Genomic DNA, 10,306 nt, shown 5'->3' on the forward strand with positions numbered 1-10,306 from the left:
CACAAACACATTTTTGTGTGAAAAAATGTGCTGAAATTTACATTTAATTCTGTCAATTACTTTGTGACCGCAACCGTTTCTAAAAATAAAATTGACACATCTGACTGTTATGTATATTGGCCTTGTAATGATATTATGGATTTTTATCATAAATACACATGTTTATTTCAAATCAGTAGTGAAATGATGATGTATGTATGAAAAAAAGATAAAATAGAAATTATCTGAAATGATCGACTCTAACAGGCCTTTTCATCAAATTTATTTAAAAAATGATTGCTCGCAGGAAGTAGATCTTTCATTTGGGTAGGTTTTGGTCACAATTTTAAACAGAATACTGCTTGCGTGTAGTAGCTGTCGATTTTGAAAAAACATGACCTCCTAAAAATATTTTTTTCTGTCTTTTGTCCGGATTTTCAGGTACAAGTTGGCATTTTTTTTTCAATATATATACTTCAAAAGAGAGCTTAATCAATTTCAATAGGCGTTTCATTCATCAAATTGTGATATTCTTCAGTAAAAACTCACAAAATGGTAGTAAAGATAAGCACTAAAATGTCGATATTTTGGCTATAGAATGTACCTTAACCAAATTGTAATGAAAGTGAGAAAGTGTATAGAAATAATCCTTAAAATTACTTAAACAATAAACAAAAAATGCTTTTTAAAAATCTATGACAATATTGAACAAAAAATGCGAAACTGACTACATGTTGAAACTTTATTTTTACATTTCAATTAACAATTAAAAGTAAACAGCTTTATAGCTATTACAAAGGACATCATTGTTATCCTGAAGTCTTGTTACATGGACATGTTTTCATTATTCTTTCTTTTCATTCTTTAACTCTCCTGTTCGTAATTTTCATCTTTCTTCTCTGCGTACTCATATAAAAGGTCTACATCTTAGTACAAACAGTGTCATTCATTTTTGCATTAATTACTATTTGCTCTTTAACTGCATCTTTTGTTCTTGTTATTGCTGAACTTGAAGGGTTTGAAATTACTGCAGATGAACATGGATGTGTAGATTTTAAAACTAGAGGAGCTTAAAATAACTGCTTTTTGGTTTATGTCAGATGTGTGGACCAGAATTACATCCACCTATTTCCGAAACGGGTGAAAGAGTACATGATATCCTGCCTTATTATGATCCTGTATGCCCTTGTATAACCATTCAACGACTACTTCTTGATCGCTATTAACACTCATTCCTATCTAATTTTAAGACGGAAAACCACTTCTTTAAACTTCATTTTCATTTTCAACTTTTCACAATAAACAAAGTCAATTCTGTCACCAATTTCAGAAATAGCAGCAATTTTCCTTTTGTTTTGTGAGTTACTGTAGGCTCTACATCATTGCAGTGTGGACTTACTTCACCTACAGTTAAACATATTGACAGTGTTTAAACACTGTTTGTCTCACTGGGTATAAACACTGTTTATCACTTCACCCCCATCACCCCAAAGGCTACTTTTCCGTCTACTGAATGGGCGTAAAATGAATCATAGAAAATAACATAGACTTAGAGGCATTTATGAGGAGTCCAAATTATATCCTTTAGGATTACCTTTAAATCAATTTTGTTCAGTTGTGACAGTTTGAAGGTATTCTTCCCATTAGTGTACGTGGAGTTGGAAGCACTTAATACTTAGCACACATCAAACGAATTGATTTACAAGTGCAATGTTACATGCCTCCTAACCTTTCAAAGTGCAGACATTATCAATACAAGTAATGAAGTAACTGGTGCTGATATGTTGCAGACATAAGTTGACTTGTCACTGGACTGACTCTGTACCAGACTGCTACCAAATGCCTCCTTGACTTGAGAATCTACAACATAAATTACAAATTGATTTAAACACAATGTGCATTTTAACCTGCAAGTTGACGGATTTGCATTTTCACATCCATTGTAACTTTAAGAAAAATCTGAATGCACTTAACAAACATGATTTTTGAAATGATTATTGAGTGGCAGTAACACATGCATTGCTGTCACATCACTTGTCAAATTAACAGACAAATATGTAACACTATAAGCATTAAAGTACAACTGTTTCTATAAGAACAACAACAACAAATTAAGAAAGCCGTGATGACCCTCATTACTCGCCTGAGTCACATTGAATTATTCTATGACACCAAACCTTCATGTATATAAACTCAATTCATATCTTAAAGTAGATAAATGTGTATCACATAATCGATACAGTATTTGTTTATGATATAATCAACATTTATCGATTCAAATTATCAGTTTATACAACAAGCGAATCATTTATGTATATTAATCTCTTTTCATCACTTAGTGTATATAAAACGATTTCTTGATTATAAAATAACATTATTGTTTAGCTAATGCGCCATTTGCTGTGTCAACATAAAAAATTTATGATAATTTATCAAGCTGGTACAATTACATTCTTATTCATATAAATATATTCATCGATGTTTAAACTCGCCATTTGCATATTCACAATACAAAGCCAGATCAAATTTATCATGCCTATCAATTGATTACTCAGCATTATCAAAATTGATGTATACAACTGTTAAATCTTAGAAAATTATTTCATATGCAATGCATTATCAATGTAACTATAAATCAAAATTGTGTCAATCATGTCTATACTTTTACCAACTGATCTTCCTAATACACTATTTCATTGTATGCGTTATGTAATTGTGCATAATCAGCTTTACGTTTTAAATTTAATACATGACCTAATTACTGGCTGATGCTAGTGCAGATGGCAGCGCAGTAGGTTGATATGCCAGAGAGTTAGTGGGTTCGATTCAACACCACTCTTTCATATGAGACTCTAAACTGTGTTAATCAGTGATATATGCGCAGCATGTTAAAGAACCAGGAGGCCCGATTGTTAAAGAGGAGGGATGCAAAAGGTCGGATTCTTTTGTTTCCACTCCGATATTTTTCGTGCAAATCTCTGCTTTAAAAATTTCATTTTCAGTCAGTATAAAGTACTGCTGTTGCAGCATTATTTTTCGTTTACCTTCCAAGGTATTTCAAAATTATAAAGAGTTCAAACTCCCAAACCTCAATCCCGACATTCCTGGACATTTGAAATGTGTAATTAATCCACCGGCCTGAGCATATTTTCCGAAATCTGCCTCCACAGTATTTTTCCTGAATTTTCCGTCCCCTTGTACCAGATCACTATCTGTATATGTGGGTTTCTGACAATGTATGATGACTAATCAGACAGTTAATACTAATTACAAGATGTATTCGATTTGCTTAGCCGGAATTTGTTCCCAAGCTGGAAGTTAGCGATTTTTTGGCAGTTATGCTAAGCAACTTGAAAAAAGCACTGTTAGTTAAACTCAGTATGCAAATCAATAAACATTTTCTTTTATGTGTAACTACTTAGACAAATTCTGCAATATTACTGTCAAATCAAATTGTGTATACCTTTTTACCAACTGATCTTCCTCAATACACTTTTCATGTATGCGTTATGTAATTGTGCATAATCAGGCTTTACGTTTTAAGTTTAATACATGACTAATTACTGGCTGATGCATAGTGCAGATGGCAGCGCAGTAGGTTGATATGCCAGAGAGTTAGTGGGTTCGATTCAACACCACTCTTTCATATGAGACTCTAAACTGTGTTAATCAGTGATATATGCGCAGCATGTTAAAGAACCAGGAGGCCCGATTGTTAAAGAGGAGGGATGCAAAAGGTCGGATTCTTTTGTTTCCACTCCGATATTTTTCGTGCAAATCTCTGCTTTAAAAATTTCATTTTCAGTCAGTATCAAGTACTGCTGTTGCAGCATTATTTTTCGTTTACCTTCCAAGCTATTTCATAATTATAAAAAGTTCAAACTCCCAAACCTCAATCCCCTGTGTTGGTATATTCTGTTTCTACTTCAAATCATATAGTCAGATGTGTAGGTGTTATAATAAAACCGAGGTGTTCTATTACGTTTATAGCAAGACAGTCAAGAATATCTAAGTTTGTTTATTATAGTTTCTTACTTTAGAAGAAAAGACGAAAATCATTTAATTTCTTTACACATTTAAAACACCGATTCATTTTGTCTGACATATGCTATTTTTACAATTCATTCCTTTCCAGTTGCATCATGATATATGTAAGATTAATATAAAAAGATAAGTACCCACCAATTTCAATTCCTCCGTTTTGACTTAGTGTTAAATACGAAACTGTCCGACATTCCTGGACATTTGAAATGTGTAATTAATCCACCGGCCTGAGCATATTTTCCGAAATCTGCCTCCACAGTATTTTTCCTGAATTTTCCGTCCCCTTGTTCCAGATCACTAACTGTATATGTGGGTTTCTGACAATGTATGACGACTAATCAGACAGTTAATACTAATTACATGATGTATTCGATTTGCTTAGCCGGAATTTGTTCCCAAGCAGGAAGTTAGCGATTTTTTGGCAGTTATGCTAAGCAACTTGAAAAAAGCACTGTTAGTTAAACTCAGTATGCAAATCAATAAACATTTCCTTTGCCAAGTTTTTCAAGACAAATATCATTACTGTACCTTTCAGTGAATTTACATACACAAGTAGTCTTAGGAATAAACGGTTGATACAATGGCACCGGTTTAGCTTTGATATATATATATATATATCTATATTCGTCACAATGAACGATGTTTTAGTAATTCCTTTTAATGTAAAGATATACCAAGCACAGTATATGATTAAACGAGTTGTTAAAGGAACCCTGAAACTGTGTAATGCATCATCTGAATTTACCTGATTGGTAACGTAAACCAAAACTTTTCTTCAAGGAACACAAAATCGCACGAAGGTCTTATAATGAATCACATTGCTTTAATTAATAAGTCAAAGGCTAGTTTCATATAAAAAAGGTGGTGTTATCACACCGATCTTAATCAATGTAGCATATAAATGCATTGTCTATATTGACTTTATCAACAGGTAATCCAGATGTATTGTAAAAATGTTTAAAATACGATCTAAAACAAAGACATTCATATTTGCGTTTCATATAGTTAAACTTGTTATACTTGGCATTTAAATCAAAAGAGTAATCCTAACGTTTTGATTGGTTATATCGATACAATAATTTGATTGGGCAAACAACGATCGCAGTTGATACGCTTCTTTAACCTGGTATTACAAATTCTTCTTCAACCAGCAGCCTTCTTTTGATGACGTATGCAAAGGGCTTTCCATAACTTATTTGAATATATATACATCCAAGGTGCAAATTTAGGTAAGATTAATAAGCGAAGTCTGCACTGATTTGAAGGAACAGAACTTATTTGATAATTATTAATCAAACTACCTTCTCAATAGTTTTGCAAAAATGTACAAAATTCAGCGTGTTTTATTGTTAATATTTGCAGGTAATATATCATATCTTGTTATTTTGTCCGTTTCCACGTTTTGCACAAATGTACATTTTGTATTTTCATCATTAAGGTAGAAAGTATAATAATATAGTAAGGTAGGAATTGGCAGCTTAATTTAATCTTATAATGCCAAGGTATGAACTAGCTTTTTAAAAGCAATTCACTTTTGTCAGGCGCGTGCTCATTGTATTGATGTTTTTTATAAGATTTATTACTGTACAGAAATAGTGTAAATACTTGTTGTAATTTAAGCGTACTAAACGTTTTTGTTTATCCTTAAATAATAAATTAGTTTCTTTAGAAGAAAACATATACTAGTACATTTTCATTTGTGGACTTCACTACTGAATAAATAAGCAATAAAAAATAATGCATATTTCCTGTAAATATTTTTTTTAAATTTGACAACTGTTTAACATTTAACTGCGCTTCCCATTTCAGCCGTGACATGTCTTGCCAGCACAAACTGTAGGCATGTCAAAAAGAACCGAAGCATGAAACTTGACATATGCCAAGCCTGCACAGAGCTCCTTAATGAAACAGTAACAAAGGCTCTTGAAGACATAAAACTCTTCTCTAAATGCATAGAAGTAAGTTTTACATTGCAATTTTGAATAACTAAATATGATTCAACTTTAATGTTTTTCATAAGCAATACAAACACATTTCCTCAGATAAATCGTGTGAGCCACGAAGGCGAAGCATTCTATTCCTCCGGCATTCGCACAATTTAAATAGCCTTATGTATTTTACATTTGGGTGATATCTACACAACCACAGTTAATAAGGCGGCTATTGAGACACGTAAATAAAAGATACAATTTAATAGAACACTCTTGCGCGGGTTCCGATCATCTGTTTATTATATAAAATTAGATGCAGTCAGAAATTTGTAGCGTCAGGAATTTTTATCAATTTAACAATAAAATCTATAAAAAGATCATTTGAAATCAATGAATGCAACCAAGAAGAATAATTGCAGACTCGGTTTGACAACTTTACCTTCGCTGAAACACATGTTATTAAAAAAATTAGTACATTTCCGAATTTTCACCTTTTGGTATTTTTTTGCATGTACTTGGTATGCATTAACCTGTACAGCTTCATTAGGCTTCGCAGGAAAATCCGGCAGGGTCTAAAGATATTTTTATAGCAAACTAAAAAGTTATAGCATAACCGAGAACAATTAAAGAATCCAAAGTAGGATCTTAATATATTTATGAAATCCATATTCTCATTAATGTGTGTAATATGTGTACATACGTTTTTATATTTACATATTTAACGTATAATTGCATTGTTTTGTTTTCAGGACAACTGTGACTCTGCGCCTATTTTAGATGGATCGACAAGAAAAATAAAAGTAAGTATTTGAAATAAACACCTTTCTTAAAATTCATTTCCACCCTGAATATTTGTTAATAAGTAACAAATTGTATAATAAATAAGTCTAGTATACTACTCGTAAAATGCTTACTTTCAAATAATAAATTTTGCAGTTTATGCTGATACTAACAATACACATGTATAGGAAATTCTAATATAATAACAAAATTTGTTAATAATCGTCTGTAATCACTGGTAATTGAGTTAAAACGCCATTCATTCTCTGTAGCAATTCATGCAAGTATGTGCACCACCTCTACATTTCGTCTCCTTTGTAACTATTCCTGTACGTATGTGTACCACCTAAATCCCTAGTCTTTATTTTAACAATTCCTGTAGTTATGTGCACCATTTAAATCCATCGTCTGTACTATAACCATACTTGCACGTGTGTGTACTACCTCAACCCCTCATCTATACTGTATTGACCTCAGCCCCTCATGTCTACTGTATCGATTCCTGAACGCATGTGTGCGATCTCAGTCCCTTAGCTCTACAGTATCAAGTCCTGCGCCTGTGTGTATCATCTCAGTCCCTCATCTATACTGCATGAATGCGTTCCACCCTACTGTATCAAGTCCTGCGCCAATGGTATCATCTCAGTCCCTCATCTATACTGCATCGGTTACTGCACGAATGCGTTCCACCCTACTGTATCAAGTTGTGCGCATATGTATATCATCTCAGTCCCTCATCTATACTGCATCGGTTACTGCACGAATGCGTTCCACCCTACTGTATCAAGTCCTGCGCCTATGTATATCATCTCAGTCCCTCATCTATACTGCATCGATTACTGCACGAATGCGTTCCATCCTACAGTATCAAGTCCTGCGCCTATGTATATCATCTCAGTCCCTCATCTATACTGCACCGGTTACTGCACGAAGCGTTCCACCCTACTGTATCAATTCCTGCACGTATAATGTAACACGCCCTCGTCTTTACTGAAACAATTCCAACACGTATGTGTATGACCTCAACAATTCGTCCCTATATTTATAAAAGCGTCCGTACGGAAGACTAATCTTTTAAGAATGTTAAAAATACTTAATAATACAGTTAATAATACAGTTTCCAATCATTTATCAATGGATTGTACATAGATGCAATGCAATTTCTTTTATTTTTAACCTAAACTGTGTTTGTGTGCCGCAAAACAAACAAAAAAAATATTTTATTTCAGTTAAGCTTAGTATGCCTTTAAGGTGTAGACAATGTCCGAATTTATGGCAGTGTCAGTAATGTCAGTATACTTTAAACAGCGGACATATGTTTTAAACATTTTCAAAATTTTGACTAGATAACCAGGTATTGTGTTTGACTAAAATTCTGTTATGTATATATTTTATTTAGCTGCAAGTTTAGTCTCTGTTTTCATCAACCTATAATACAAGAAAAAGATGACAATCTTCTCGTTTGATATCCACATTAACGAAATATTTGTCATTTGTTCTAGGCCAAGGATGAAATGTTTTCCAGTCTGCCGACGTTTATTCATCAAATCAAAATCATACAGAACGCGTGGGAACAACATAAACTGCCTTCCTGTCCACAAAATCTGGAGAAATATTTAACAAGAATACTGTGTTTATCGAGAGGAGCCAGCAAAAAGCAAAAAAGTTGCCTTGCAAGGGATCGCGTAAAAGGACCAAAGGCCGACCCTGGAGCTACGATAGATTACACTGGCAATTATATACGAAAGGTCTATAGTACACTTAACAGCTTTGTTATTAACTTGCGATAGAAGATAGATTGTATTCAAATGGAAAAGTGTTCAGCATAAACACACAGAACAATCTTAATTGAAACCTGATTCGTAGTTTTTTTAGATGAATGACTGTCTATTACAGTGGCATCATTTGTTTAAGTGAACGTGACAACGAATGTGCCAAAGATATTTGTGCCAAAAACGTTTTACCATGAAACTTGTAGATTGCTTTGTTAGATATATTTATGCATTTTATACTGAGATATCAGCCAAACTCCGTCCACGTGATTTAATATCTTTTTTTAATTGTATTATATAATTTACTTCACTGTAGTTACATATTATTTATATCAATATTTACATACAGATTTATACAAATTCATATTTTTATATTTCACACTTAATAAACCATAGGCATTTGTCGTTGATGTTTTAGATTTTATCCCACATTTGTATTACAGGTTTATCTAAAACGCATCAATTTAATGATATTCGCCAAACAATAAATCATATATTAGTCTGCAGTTATTATTTATGACAGTATTAATGTATTAATATTCTTAGGAAAATTTGAACAATCAGGAAGCAGTTACTGTAGATTTCTCACTGCACGGTAAGGTAAACATGTGTGCTGAATTAATACATGAACAGAGCAATACGTGGGTTACCAAAATAAGGAGCTCTATTGATTCCATTGCCCCTAACATCACGCCACTGAACTCTTTAAGTTCTTGCAGTGTGTTATCAAGTTCTTGTTCATGTATATTGATGGAGACATGTGTTTTGATATCTTAAATTCAAGATCTGTATAATTATGGTTCTAATTATGCCTATTGTCAACAACTATTGTATACCGTAAATGCTCTTCGTTAAACGGACATCCATATTTACCCATTAATAATTGATCAAGCTGAAGGCAGTAACTGTGTATAAATATTAAGTCAATGCAGACAAACAGATGTCGTAATAGTTATCTCGCTTCATATACAAGAAAACTGTGCAACTGGACTACAATTTAAATGATTTGAAATATACATCATCATTACATCCATGTCAAAAGTGCTTCAAATGTTAATCTTAATAAAAATATTTGACAACAGACAACGACCAAGGTAATATGACAATTTCACTATTTTTGATCAAACATGCTAACATAGCGTTGAACCCGTGCATATTGAAGTTGCTAACTGTCTTTAAGGAAACTATTTATTTGCATAGAAATCAAATAACAGAATTTAAATAACTTTACGAAATTACAGCTTATACGTGAACTGTATCAAGAATTGCAAATGAAAGGACGCATTTAGATGTGCATTATTTAAGAAACTAAATATAACATACAGTGTATTATGACAGCCTGGTTATACTGAGCCATAAACAATGTATACTTTTGCGGAGTGGCAAATTGCAGAAGAGAATGCTACGTATGTGGTTTTAATCATATGTTCAGCCCACATTAGAGCTTAGAAACTTATAAGCGATAATTATCATCTATTCATTACATCAGACTGCTATTTTAACTTGCTATTTGCTTTATATGGCATGTTTTTCATTTAGCTTCATGATGTCTCTTACAATCACATTTAATAGGTATTAGCAGAGCTTAATCATAAATCAGTACTAACGACAGTTTCGAAACAGATTATTTTTCTTATACGTATTAGAACATCTCAATGATTTACAATTTGTATAATTTTCACTAAAGTGCTCAAAAGTGCTGAAAATGATATCAGAAGGTTTAAATGTTTATACGAAAAAGGAAGGAAATATATTATGTAATATAAGATGCAGCAATGTACAATGTAAAACAGTTGAAAC

At 32.7% G+C, this 10,306-nt stretch overlaps 1 long non-coding RNA gene across 1 annotated transcript; it reads right to left on the bottom strand.

Moving 5' to 3' along the window:
• Nucleotides 1-707: 707 nt before the first annotated feature.
• Nucleotides 708-4,595, bottom strand: LOC128559647 (uncharacterized). Its single transcript, XR_008372527.1, has 2 exons — nucleotides 4,162-4,595; nucleotides 708-1,839 (listed from the first exon to the last, which is right to left on the bottom strand). It is a non-coding gene; the product is annotated as an uncharacterized LOC128559647 (long non-coding RNA).
• Between the last annotated feature and the right edge of the window lie 5,711 nt (nucleotides 4,596-10,306).

Source organism: Mercenaria mercenaria, chromosome 9 (genome assembly GCF_021730395.1).
Source record: "Mercenaria mercenaria strain notata chromosome 9, MADL_Memer_1, whole genome shotgun sequence".
Classification (NCBI taxonomy): Eukaryota; Metazoa; Mollusca; class Bivalvia; order Venerida; family Veneridae; genus Mercenaria; species Mercenaria mercenaria.